This window comes from Pan troglodytes, chromosome 12 (assembly GCF_028858775.2).
Source record: "Pan troglodytes isolate AG18354 chromosome 12, NHGRI_mPanTro3-v2.0_pri, whole genome shotgun sequence".
Lineage (NCBI taxonomy): Eukaryota > Metazoa > Chordata > Mammalia > Primates > Hominidae > Pan > Pan troglodytes.
The window spans coordinates 58498414-58512137 of NC_072410.2; the positions used below are offsets into that span (position 1 = coordinate 58498414).

At 40.1% G+C, this 13724-nt stretch overlaps 1 long non-coding RNA gene across 50 annotated transcripts in view; it reads right to left on the minus strand.

The window, feature by feature from the left end:
- Positions 1 to 13724, minus strand: part of LOC100609893 (uncharacterized) — a 111204-nt gene that overhangs the window by 27937 nt on the left and 69543 nt on the right. For 32 of the 50 annotated variants that reach the window (XR_008546416.2, XR_010149468.1, XR_010149446.1 and 29 more), the window contains 2 exons: positions 12028 to 12095; positions 65 to 110 (listed from right to left, as the gene is read on the minus strand). This is a non-coding gene — a long non-coding RNA (uncharacterized LOC100609893). The remainder of the gene's footprint in view (positions 1 to 64; positions 111 to 12027; positions 12096 to 13724) is intronic. The other 18 variants (XR_010149463.1, XR_010149462.1, XR_001715828.4 and 15 more) reach the window with 1 other exon arrangement.

Genomic DNA, 13724 nt, shown 5'->3' on the forward strand with positions numbered 1-13724 from the left:
GCCAAAAGAGAATAGACTTTAGAGCCAGAAGGAACTGGGTTTGATTCCAGGCTCTGCAACTTACTATTTATGTGAGTAGATTGGACATCTCTGAATCTCAGTTGTCACAACTGCAAAATGAGAATAGAATATTTACTTCATAGATATTAAAGAAAATACATAGGTACTCATAGGTACTCAAGAAAGGGCAATCATTATTAAGATACAGTTCAAAAGGTACAAATACAAACATAAACTCAGGAAAGAGAAGAGCTGAATCAAATAGTTCATATAGAAAGAATTTTTTAATTTATCAAAAGCTCAATATGAAATAACAAAGTAACATGTGTCAGGTGCAGACTGAAGCTTATTAATATTAGTACATGGAAGCCAATAGTAAAGAGTCCCAATTAATTTTACTTGGTCAGATCCTATCTGAAATTCTCTGCCCCCTTTTGGGTAGCACACCTGAAAGGGAGCAAGGAAAAATTAAATAACATCCAGGATGATGTAAGACCCAGGAACCACAATATCTGAGAAATAATTGAAAGAAATGGTGGTTTTTATCTGGAAGAGGTTACAAAATGGCTGTCTTCTGATATTTGAAGAGCTATGATGTAGAATAGGTATAAAATGGGTTTGTATGGCTCTAAATGGTAGAATTAGGAGACATGATCAGACGTTGCTGTGAGATAGATTTTAGACTCGAACATGTAGAAGAGCTGTTCAACGTAGCAATGAGCATTCCTGAAAAATAGTAAGCTCACAATTACTGAAAGAATTCCTACAATGAGTAGAATTCAGCTGTCAAGAAAAGTGTAGAAGAGATTATGGCATTGGAAAAGAGTGGCCTAGTCTTAGAGTTAGTCATACACCATATACATGCCACCACCCCCAGCAATGGGAGTCTATGACTAATCAATGACAGCTGTCTTCCCTGCTGAGCTAAACTCAGCCTAGCAATCCTTTTCAATACAATGCTCCAAGCCATCCCCACCAATTTATCAGAGTTGACAACCTATCCAACCCAGATGATCCCTTAGTGTCTCTAAGATCCTATAACTTAAAATTTTGCCCCCTATAGCAGGTCTACAAAATACATCTGTAAATTAACTAGAAGGAAAGTCATCGTTAAGCACAAAATATTTCCAGGTATCTGTGTATGTTTGTGTGTTTATGTCTGTATATGTACATATATGTGTGACAGTATATACATGGCTACTCCAAAACAGGAATCTTATGGCGGAAATAACATATTGGCCACAGGAGCCCTTAAATAGTGAATCTCATTTGTGACATGCCAATAATTAATGACGTTGCTTTCTCCTCCACAAAAATTCAAACCTTTTGCTACCCTATTCCACCCCTTATAAAATTTCAAACTTATTTTGTAAGTTTTAACTTTTGGGGCATCACAGGCAGGTTGGTAGAAAAGGAGAGAATGTGAGGAATTGGCAGAGATAGTGCCAGAGTACTTATAAACTCTCAAGAAAAGGGAGGATTTTCATTAGTAAGCAGAGTGGCCAAAGAGAAGCCAATAAGAGACTAAATTACAATGTTCAAAGGTATTAGCAAACTTAGATTTCAAACTAATGGGTGGGCAGCAGGAGGTACTCCTGGAAGGAGTCCTGGTTGAAGACAGGTGGATGGCAGCTCATATTTTGGCTCCCTAGCTAACAATTAAGAAGAACAAAAATTCCAATTTAACTCCCAAAGAGAGGGAAGAAGGTGCAAAGACAATTCAGTGAAAAAAAGATAGTCTTTTCGATAAATAGTGTAGGAATAATTGGATATCAGTATGCAAAAACAAAATTGAATCCTTACTTCTCACCATTTAGAAAATTAACATGAATCACAGACCTAGATACAAAACTTACTAACTATAAAACTTGACATTTTCTTTAAAAAATTAAGGTATTTAATTTCAAAAATGAGTCCGTTTAAAGACAAATATAAGTAAATAACAGTATATACAAGTGGTATACAGATATGCAAAAATGATGAAGTTGGCACTCCCCAACTGCCCTTTAACACACTGCCTCCGAGGGCTGAGAGGTATCATAGCCCCAGCCAGGCAGGATGGTGTTTAATAAAGAATTCAGTTTCAGGAGGAATGTCTGTCAAACCAGGAAACTCTGCCAGAACCTCATCATATGGGCATGGGAGACTGTTGGATGAGGATGTGGAGAAGCTGCCATTTGCAGCCCAGTGTTTCCCTAGACTCCAGGGATCTCAAGTTTAGGAGACAGGAACATGAATTCTAGTTGTCACTAGCCATCACTTGTGCAGCTACTTTTCGGCAGCCCGGCCTGAACATAGTGGGCTCAACTGGCCAGACAAAAACCTGAAAAGTAAATGTATCAGCACCTGCAACTAATTGAGCTGAGTAAGGCAGGAGAAAAGTATGTGCTTCTCATCTCATGTCTTAAATTCTTGGACCTTAAATTATGATGTCAGTTACAACATCTTCCTTTATTCAAATCAAACTCCACTCTCCAATATGTCAAGAATTCTTTTTTTTTTTTTTTTTTTTTGAGACCGAGTCTCACTCTGTCACCCAGGCTGGGAGTGCAGTGGTGTGATCTCAACTCACTACTACCTCTGCCTCCTTGGTTCAAGCAGTTCTCCTGCCTCAGCCTCCCGAGTAGCTGGGATTGCAGGTGCTCGCCACCACGCCCAACTAATTTTTGTATTTTTTGTAGAGACAGGGTTTCACCATGTTGGCCAGGCTGGTCTCGGACTCCCAACCTCAAGTGATCCACCTGCCTTGGCCTCCAAAGTGCTAGGATTACAGGTGTGAGCCACCGCACCCGGCCCAATGTCAAGAATTCTAAAAGAAGGTATGTAACAAATTTTTTAAGAGATCCCCTGACAATTGATTTTCTAAGAAAGTTACAAAATATTCCTTCCTTCTTTACCCATAAAAGTCTTAGACATATAAAGGCAACATAAAGCTTAAAAGCATTATCTATGGTGTCAGGTTGTCTGGGCTCAAGTTCTAGCTCTGCCTCCTAATAGCTGTGTAAGCTTGGCCTGGGTTCCTAAGCCCTCTGAACCTTAGTTTCCTCTTCTGTAAAATGAGGATTCCACCGCCCAACACACACACACAAAGGAAGTGTTTATTTCAAGGTGCATTTAGCACATAGCGAACCAGAGTTACAGAGCAGGAGGGGAGTTGAAAATCATGTAGAATTTCTCTCTCCTCTGTTGTACTAGTAGAGCAAGGCCCAGAGACATTGGTAACTTACCCAACATCTCATAGCTAAATTAGGGGCAGGCCTGTTTCTCAGAAATTGAAGTACTATCATTTTTCATTTCAGTTTCCTTTCCTCTCTTGGTGTTTGGTACAATTTTCTCGGTACCTCCTCTTCTTGTGCCAGACTGACAACAACTTGCACCATATTTTACTCTAGGATTTTCCACGGCTTTTCTGTGACCCCACATCCTTTAGCACTCCTACATTGTGAAAGCTGAACACCATCTGTCATTGATCAGCACACAATAGTCCCTCAAGAGCTTGGTAAATGTCTTTTCTGTAAAGCATCCTTCTCCTTTATGCATAATGCAATGTTATAATTTAACTTTCAAGATCCACTCAGGGTAGAAGGGATGATAAGACAGGTCCATACATAAACATTCTCCCCACTGGACAGTATGACTATAAGTATACCACAATGTGCTCTTCTTGATCTAACAACACATTACCTAATGATCTTCCACTTCCAGGCTTTTAAGAGCCCTTCTCCCAGAAAGAAAAGATAATGCATTGGTTTCTACATCGTTTCTTTAAATTATGGGCAGAAGCTACTATTCTAAAAAGATTATCTAGTTAACACAAGCTAATTCAGGTGGGAAATCTCCATTGCCTTCCTGATGATTTTCCCGAAGTCTATAAGGTAGAGTCATAAACTACAGCAGGTTTTACTAATAACAGCTAACCAGAAGGACAAGCTATTTGGAAATTAGGTCACATCTTAGGGCTTTCTGCCAAACTCACACACAGGAATAGTAACATCTTTGCCAGAATATCTCTGAACACAAAGAACAATGATAGATAATGTTGTTCTGCTGGGAATGCTGAACGGCTGGATTCCTTGTGTGTAGGGTGTCTTGGAGTAAGTTTCCTGACCAAAAGAGAAAGGTTAAGGGGAATGCTTCCAGTATCTGCATTTCCAAAATAGACTTTTCTATACCAGTTTTACTATATTTTACATTTCCTGCACCTAAAATGCCTGGTATGGAGTAGGGGATTCAAATGTACAGAACAGAGGAATGAATGATTGATTTTCTTTCCCTTCTTCTATTATCCCATTCACGTACTGCCTCAGAGATACACATAAAAATGAACAAGCTTTATCAGTGAAGAGCTCAGACTCTCCTTTTTGGTTCTATTGCTGGTGTTTGTGGGACATTTGTTCAGGGCTCTGTGTCATCAAGTGGCCTTTGAGTGCCTAGCACTCTGCCCTTGTCTCACACCTGTCCTTTCTACCTTGAAGAGGAATTCTGTCAGGGAAAAGAGTTTAAAGTCCTGCCACAGGTAGCACCTGGGAGCCTGTTGAAAATGTAAAATCTGAGACCCCACCCCAGAATCAGAATCCACATTTTAAGGGGCTCCCCAGGAGAGTTTGAAAAGCACTAGTTTAAGCCTGCTTAAAAGTGGATCCTCCAAACACTACTGCCTGCTGGTCTCTGAAGATGTACAGCCTAAGATTGTATCCCAGGTTGACAATGGTTTTTAGAAAGGGAAGAAAGACAAGAAGCCCACCAGACTTTGGAAGTTTGCAAATTAACAGTAGTCCTTAGATTCATGGCAAAGGACAGAGCATCTGCTTCAGGGGACAGAGGTACACTGTTGGCACAGGCAGGCAATCGAAATTCGCTTCTGTACATCTTCGCAAGACTTTGAAACTATCCAGGGCCCCTTCTTGTTTTTCTTCTGTGTGTTTCATAAAAACTGTTGCCAAAGCATTTCAAAACCTGAAATTACAACTGATTGCCTAGTTGCTTATTAAAAGAATAAAGCTCCGTGGAGGGTGCAAATTCCCATTTCAGAAGAAATCAATAGAAATTGCTAATCTGTCAGTGATAAATGATTGTATGTATTGATTTTGGGGCTCTTAGCATCAGCGAGGAAAAGGCTAATCATTCCGGAATGTGTGTGCACTTACAGCATAGCCCCAGGGAGCAGAGAGCTTGCCTGTTAGCCCAGAATATGTTATAAACAAATTATAGGCAAAAAAATTCCTTTACTGTGGTAGAATTCTCGATTTCAGCTCTCTTTAGCATTTACAAGGCAAACAATACCAGGGATGGAACAAACATTTAACAGCCATCTGCTTTGTATGCAGAATTAGACAGACAGAGTCACATGCAGTGTGACACTTTAATCTTTCTTTTAAAATACTGCCAGCAGCATTGTTCAATGAAACCCTGTCCTTCAATGCAAACTCTAAAAAACATGCCATAACTATTCTACTGGTTATGTCATAAGAGACTGCCACATAACTGATAAAGGATGAGAGAAACCACTGGAAGCATCTATATGTCCCTTTGTAGATGGAATTTGTTCATGGGGCTTCCACTGTCTGCATGCTTCCCTCACACATCTCCACTGGTTAAAATCTTGTTTATTCTTCCTAGCTGTCTATGGAACCTTCCCAGAGCCTACAAACTAGACTTCTCTTTGCTTCCTCTGTGTTCTCTGTGTTCTTATAGCAAGTTATGTGATCTTCTAGTACACCACAGGACTCTTTCTACCTTACAGTCTAGCTGCTTGGCATGCTTCATCACTTTTGCTACACTGTTTGCTTCTTTAGAGCTGCACCCTTATTAATCTGTGTGACTTTCCATCTAGCACAATGCTTGGGATATTGTGTGCCGTCCATTAGTAGTGATTGATTTGAACAACTGAGGATTTATTGTGTTCTCATTATCCAGTATTTCATATCCCAGTTCAACCAAAGAGCAATCAATATGGAAAAGCAAATATTAGGGGAAAGGCAATGGGACTCCACTAAGGTCTTAATTCTCTTTGTTAGCCAGTCAACAAACAAAATTAGCACCTATCATGTACTTGGAAAGAGGAAATTATAAAATGAGGAAGAGGAAGTTCCAATCAGATTATGAAGTAAAAATTGGGGGGTGGGAGCAAGTACAAAGCAAAAACACGAAGCAGGCAGAGTTTCATCCATCATCTTTCTACACCATCTGTCCTCCTCCCTCTGATTTCCTGCTGTCTGCAGTTTCTTTATTCCTTTCCCATGTCCCTGTATGTGCATCTAGTATAGCTCTTATCATGCTAACTGGTAATTAAGTCAGGAGATTAAGTTTGAGCCTAGGCCATACTTGGGGTTCAAGTATGTCTGTTTCCCAGCAGTTACTCAAAGACCAAAACTGTTCTTACAAAAAGGAGCTGATGCAGAATTTGAAAAGGGCTATGATCATCAAGGATTTTGGAAGAAGAGGGGCCCAGATACCTTTGCATTGGGACGCAGAAAACAAAATGTTGCAATGAGCAAGGGGAGAGTCATTCTCCCCATTTCTGCGTAGAAGATAACTGGGTCACAGTGAAATGTGGATTGAAGGACTAACCCTATTTTGACATTTGTTCATTCAACGTTCACATATGTATTGAGCAGCTAGTAAGTGTCGGGCACTCTTCTAGGTCTGATGAAGACATGAAGAAAATGGACAAAACTTCTGCCCTCATGGGGTGTGTTGCTGCTGTGTGATGACCAGGGGCCACCATCTGTAGCAGAGTATTTATGTTCTTTTAACCCCTCACTCCAAAAGAGGGGGCAGCTGGCTGAGCTTCAGAAGAAAATGTCTCAGTTACTCTGCTGTGCCTATTTTCTTCCTGTCTTTTGGCTCCACATTTGCTCACTGGGTTAAACTAGCCTCTTCCTTTTTACAGCAGATCAGTTTAGAAAACAGTAAGCATTCTCTACGATAAGCTATTCGAGAGACACTGGCTGCCGGTCAGGCTGCCTACTGCAGAGATTTCTCCCCTGTAAAATGTTTTCTAGAATTTTTTGAAAAGCTTTAAACTAGTATAATAAGTAGTAGTTTTTCTTCCATCGTTTAATAAAAGTTTTAAAAGTAAAAAAAAAAAAAGATGAGGAAGAAGTACCAGATACCTGGAATCCTTGAGGCTTGAAAGCAGCAGCTATGAACATGGGAGAGCTGAACCGGAGAAGCCTCAGGGGTCAGTGTGGGAGTCTCTGTGAAAAGGCTGGCAGGAAGCTAAGTTCCTATATACGTAAGTGGGCCAAAGCCTGTGAAATCTGGGTTATTTTTCTTATGAGGACCATATTTGCACTCATAGACTGGTGAAGCCTGGACAAATTTAGGTTATATTATAACTTATTTTGTTATTTTCTCCCGTATTAAAATATGAACACATTGATGATAAGGACTTTATCTTGCCAGCATCTTGAAGGGTGACTGGCATAGCTAGGTGCCTAGGAATTATGTGAGAAAGGAAGGAAGGGAAAATATTCAATGATTTATAAATATTAAGATAGATCTATTTTTTAGGCTGGGTGCGGTGGCTCACGCCTATAATTCCAGCACTTTGGGAGGCCGAGGTGGGTGGATCACCTGAGGTAGGGAGTTCGAGACCAGCCTGACAAACATGGAGAAACCCATCTCTACTAAAAATACAAAATTAGCTGGGTGTGGTGGCACATGCCTGTAATCCCAGCTACTCAGGAGGCTGAGGCAGGAGACTCGCTTGAACTCAGGAGGCGAAGGTTGCAGTGAGCCGAGATCGCACCATTGCACTGCAGCCTGGGCAACAAGAATGAAACTCCGTCGCAAAAAAAAAAAAAAGAGAGAGTTTTTTTTTTTTTTTTGAAATGGTAGGACTCTATCCAGAGCCAAGCCTGATGACGATGTGATATATCTTTATCAATATCAGATGTTAAAATAAAGTGAGGAGATTGGAGGAATTCTAAAGATATTTTGAGAAATGGCAGCATTACTGGGATATGAGTCCCAGTTGTGACTTCATTTCACAAAACACATTGGATGTCTGAACTGTGGCATGTGTGCTAAAATCTTTCTGGTATGTTATGGTCACACCTCATCCTGTCAAGTGGTAGCTTGTGTTTTTGATCATAAGGTCTGCAGAGATTCATTATCAGGAAAAGTTTTCACATACCCATTTTGTTATTGTTGTTGTTGAGACAGGGTCTCACTCTGTTGCCCAGGCTGGAGTGCAGTGACACAATCATGGCTCACTGTAGCCTCCAACTCCTGTGCTCAAGTGATCCTCCTGTGTCAGCCTCCTGAAAAGCTGGGACTACAGGTGTGTACCATCATGCCTAGGTAATTAAAAAAATTTTTTTTTTTTAGAGATGGGGTTTCACTGTGTTGTTCAGGCTGGTCTCAAACTCCTGGCCTTAAGTCATCTTCCCACCTCAGCCTCCCAGAGTTCTGGGATCATAGGTGTGAGCCACCACACCTGGCCCAGATACCCGTTTTTAAAAAGAATCAGTAATGCCATCCTGGCCCTGAAATTACTGAACTAAAGAAATGGAGAACCCAAAAGAAGAAAGATATAAAACTGATCAGCATTTTAACCAAAAAAATAATTGAAATGATTAAAGTAGTACCCAAAAAGAAAATCTAAAAAGAACAGGGAAGGATGCCTTTGTTTAAAAATAACAGAAATAAACTCTGACTAGTTTAACTAACAAAGAGGACTTGTTGGAGGGATAACAGCAGAGTGATATTTAGCTGATTCACCCCAGCATGGTTATCCTGCATGTTTATGGTTGGTTGGTGTTTATGCTCTACTCTTTGTTAAATATCTTGCCCAGCAGCCGTGAACACTGGAGTTCCTCATATACTCTAAGAGCTAGATGCAGCCGGACCCCGAAAATGAGCAAGAACCAGTGTATCGTATCTGCTAGTTTTGGCAACAAGTCATGAAAACTCAGACTTAAACTGGCTTATAACACGGGTTGGCAAATGATAGCCTGTAGATTAGCTACTTGTTTTACTGGGACACATTCACATCCATTCATATATGTATTGTCTAGTACTGCTTTAGAGCAAAACAGAGGACTTGACTAGTTGTGACAAAGACCTTACGGCCAGCAATCTTAAAATATTTACTCTCTGGCCCTTACAGATAAAGTTTGGCGACCCCTGGCTTCTATAATGGGTCATTTACTATCTAATATATTGGTTTGAGTGCCAAGGTGGACTCAAAACTGCCATCAGAGGTCCAGGCTTTTTAGAATTCTTGCTGCCATCTTCAGTGTTGCCCTCAAACAAGCATGGTCACGCTCATGATGGCAAGAGAGCTGACAATGGCAATCAGAACTATGTACTTCCTTGTTCACGTCCAGCAGAAGACTAATTTCTCCCTTAGGAATGGAATACAAATCTTCAATCAGATGATTGGGCCAATTTAGGTCACATGTCCATCACTGGATCAATACAGTTGCCAGGGCATTGCCATGCACATAGTGTCTTGGACCAGTCTGCAACCCTCTCTAAGGATGGATGGATCCAGAAAAACATCAACATTAAGAAATGAAGAGTGGGCCGGGCATGGTGGCTCACACCTGGAATCCCAGCACTTTGGGAGGCTGAGACAGGCAGATCACTTGAGGCCAGGAGTTTGAGACCAGCCTGGCCAACATGGTGAAACCCTGTCTCTACTAAAAATACAAAAATTAGCTGGGTATGGTGGTACACACTTGTAATCTTAGCTACTTGGGAGGCTGAGGAAGGAGAGTGGCTTGAACCTGGGAGGCAGAGGTTGCAGTGAGCCGAGATCATGCCATTGCACTCCAGCCTGGGTGACAGAGCGAGACTCTGCCTCAAAAAAGAAATGAAGAGTGATTGTTAAGTTAAGTGAGCAACAGTTCCCACACAACCAGGCACTGGAGGACTATGGAGGAAACTAGGAATTGTTTCTCTCTTCTGTCTCTAAATCTTTGCTTCTCTCTTCGACTCTGATTCATTTTTTTTTTTTATATCACAACCTGGTTTCTGCTACTTCTCCCAACATATGGTGGAAAATACAGCTACCAATAGCTCAGATATTTACTATTACAGTCTTACGGCTCAAAAAAACTAAGCTCTCTTTTTCTCCATCTTATTTTCAAGTACCTGGGGAAAGATTTTGACTGGCCCAGCCAGGGTCAAGATTATCCTTTAACCAAAAATGGGGTCATGTTCTTGAGTTTGGAAACTCCCACTATAACCACCTAGACACTAGTACAGAGTCAGTTAATTCTGAAAAAGAGTGTTGGCAGATAAGCCAATAGGTGTCTGCTACAGTATGTTGGTTTCTTCATGTCAGATAAAATCTATCTTTTCCATTATTCGTGATTGTATACATTAAGATTATTTTTCATTTTGAGAAACATAGACACAAAAGAACAGTCATTTAAACAAGACAGTTTATCTTTCATACAAAGCTGCAGAGGTAGACAAGCTTATTACATTTCTGTCCACTCATCTGCACTGTTACCCTTGTCTTCATGGTCCGAGATGGCAGCCAGAGCTCCTGCTTGCATGTCCATATTGGAGGCAACAGGACAGAGAAGTTGCCATATACTTCCATTAGTACTTTGCAAGGGAAATTGGAAAAACAGCTGCTTTTTTTTTTTTTTTTCTGAACAGCTACATGCCTAGCTTAAAACTCAGGGGTTCGGCCGGGCACAGTGGCTCACGCCTGTAATCCCAGCACTTTGGGAGGCCGAGGCGGGCAGATCACGAGGTCAGGAGATCGAGACCATCCTGGCTAACACGGTGAAACCCCATCCCTACCAAAAATACAAAAAATTAGCCGGGCCTGGTGGCGGGCACCTGTAGTCCCAGCTACTCAGGAGGCTGAGGCAGGAGAATGGCGTGAACCCAGGAGGTGGAGCTTGCAGTGAACCGAGACAGCGCCACTGCACTCCAGCCTGGGCGACAGAGCGAGACTCCGTCTCGACAAAAAAAAAAAAAAAAAAAAATCAGGGGTTCTATCACTGTGGAAGAAGAGAACACATATTAGGGGACCAATAGCAGTCTCTGCATTTTGATTGTTCATTTTTAGAATACATAAGGCTCTTAAGCTAGAATAGTTTCTTATTTATTTTTAATTGACAAAAATTGTGTATATTTATGGGGTACAATGTGATTGTTTGATCTATGAATACATTGTAGAAAGAGTCAATCAAGCTAATTAACATATCCATCACCTCATCAACTTATCAATTTTTTTGTGGTGAGGATGTTAGAAAGCTATTCTTTTAGCAATTTTGAAATATACAATACATTGCACTGAATGGTGACCACAGTTAAAAGAGTTTCTTTTTAATACAGAAAGAAAAAGAGTAGTCATCATCAAGTAACAGAGTTTAAAAATACAACTCATGTTTTGTACCCACATAATTGAAATTGAAATACATTAAAGTAACAGAAAAAATATACAAAACACTGCCATTGTTTACTTATGTCATGTGTGGCCTTCAAATAAAGGCAATTTTGTGTCATAGTGAGGAGCTATCTGCCAGACAGTGACAACCAGTTCATGTCACTTTTGACAAAACTCTGTGTAAATTCTGTAGGTTTGTGGTATAAAAGGAGACAGATTAACATTCCTTAAATTCAGTCTCAGTCTTAGAAACATGAAATGCTGAAAAGTTATTTTTTAAGCCCAAGAATTTTCTCCCACCCATTAAGCTATCAAAATGGAAATGTCCAAAATGACCAGGTGTATTTGCTCAACGAAAAAAAAAAGTGTTTCAGTTCTGCTTACTGCAATGACAGCTTGTAAAGCCTTCATCAAAGGAGGCTTTACAAGTTACAAAGCAAGCCTTTGTAACTTGCTTTTTCAAATTATGATTAATGGGCCTACTCTTTTCACAGCCAGTTTCCGATGGAAAGAAGATTCAAGTAATATTCTCCATGCTACTGTGGTCTGTTCTTAGTGGTGACTACTACAAGCCTGACTCAGTCAATTTAGATTTAGAAAAAATAATAAAGCTCCAGTCTCATGCCTGTGAATGAATGGGGAGTAGAGAAAGGGATTTTTTTTAGTACCTGAAAAGTTCCAGCAAAACTAAGCCTCATTGCCGAGGGTGTGTCAGCTGTTCAGGGCAACACCCTTCCTGCAGTTAGGGAGTACAAGAGCACAGACGTCAAGTATTATTTGGTGACAAGAATAGAACATTATTCTGAGCAAAAAAGTGTTATTCAAATTCTACCAAAGCACACAGATGCTGTGACATGGTAATTATTCTAAGAGTGATTAATTTAGAAATTACCTAACCTTTTTGGTTTCTATTTTCGATGACATTTGTAATCTAAATGAGCAACAAACCTGTGCCTCTCCGGCTTTTACATCAAACTCCAAACCTGATTTCCACTTTTATTTTAGGATCAGCAACTCATTTATTAGCGTCAGTCTGTATCTTAGAGATATAAGGCCATTCTAGGGCCAGGTGATCTGCAGACAAGGAATGGAGAAGTAAGAGAAATTACTGCTATCGTTTTTGAGCAAAGCAGGAGAGTAACACATCACCATTTGACTGTCCCCTTCCTCTCCCGTGCTGCCCCTAGAGATCTGAGCAGAAGAGGAGGTCATAGAATGGCTGATCTTTGCTGAGGGTTGGGACTTTGGCCTCTTCTTGTGAATCAACAAAATAATCAATCCAGCATTGGTTGTACTTAATTAAGTTTTAGATCCTCAGCAGATCTGCTTATTAATCCATTCTTTTAGCAATAATTTTTCTAGCACCTGCCTCTACTGGGCTCTGTGTTAAACTATGGGTATACACAGAATCATCAGAAAGGGGCCCCATTCTCAAAGAACTTACCATCCAGTGATACTGGTATTAGTTTCAGTTATAGGAATAAGCAGCATGCATTTAGGAAATGACTGACAGGAAATATGTACAAATGATCATAATGGTTAGATGAAATTATGGGTAATTTTTAAACCTTCCCCAAATTCCTACAATGTTATCATATTCCTATAATTATATTCATCTAATGGTTTGAATTTAAAAATACAACAGTAATCTCAAGCCCTAGTATTGAAAATTGAGTGATGAATTTTTATTTCTTCAAATAAAACTACTTTAAGTAATATAACCTCCATTATAAATTGTAAAAGTTACTTTTTATAAACAGACGTCAACTATTTTATCATAACACAGATTCTATCTATCATAGCATAACACAGTTATTACAGCAAATCCACTTAAGTCTTCCTGGGACAAGGGAAAAGGGCATAGGTGAAAACCACAGAATAAAATATCTTGGACTATTTTAGGCCTTCCAATGAGGGCAGTGAGATGAATGGCCCTTTTTAACCTCTATACAAACCATGTTGTCATTTACCATGCACCTATGATGTAGTGGCTAGGCTTACCAGAAAACACTCTTAAGCAGCCTTAGAAATGTTGAGTCATTCGTACATGTAATCTACCTCATAATACTGAGAAAAGTATTTGAAATGTCTCAAAAAGAGAAATATTAGTACAAACTTGTAACCGCTACAGTGGTCATCAGACCCGGACCAACTGTAGTCAATGGTTTTACCCACAAGCCAACTTGTGAGTCAGAATCCCACTTGTTTTCAGCTGAAAACACAGGTGATAGGAATTCAAGCCCTCTACCCAGTGCTATGAACACTGTGAGTACTCTCCAGATGGGAGCTATGGGTATTGTCCTTCAAAGATACAGAATAAATGTTGAGGTGTCGTTTTGACCATGAAACCTGATCAGTTCTACGC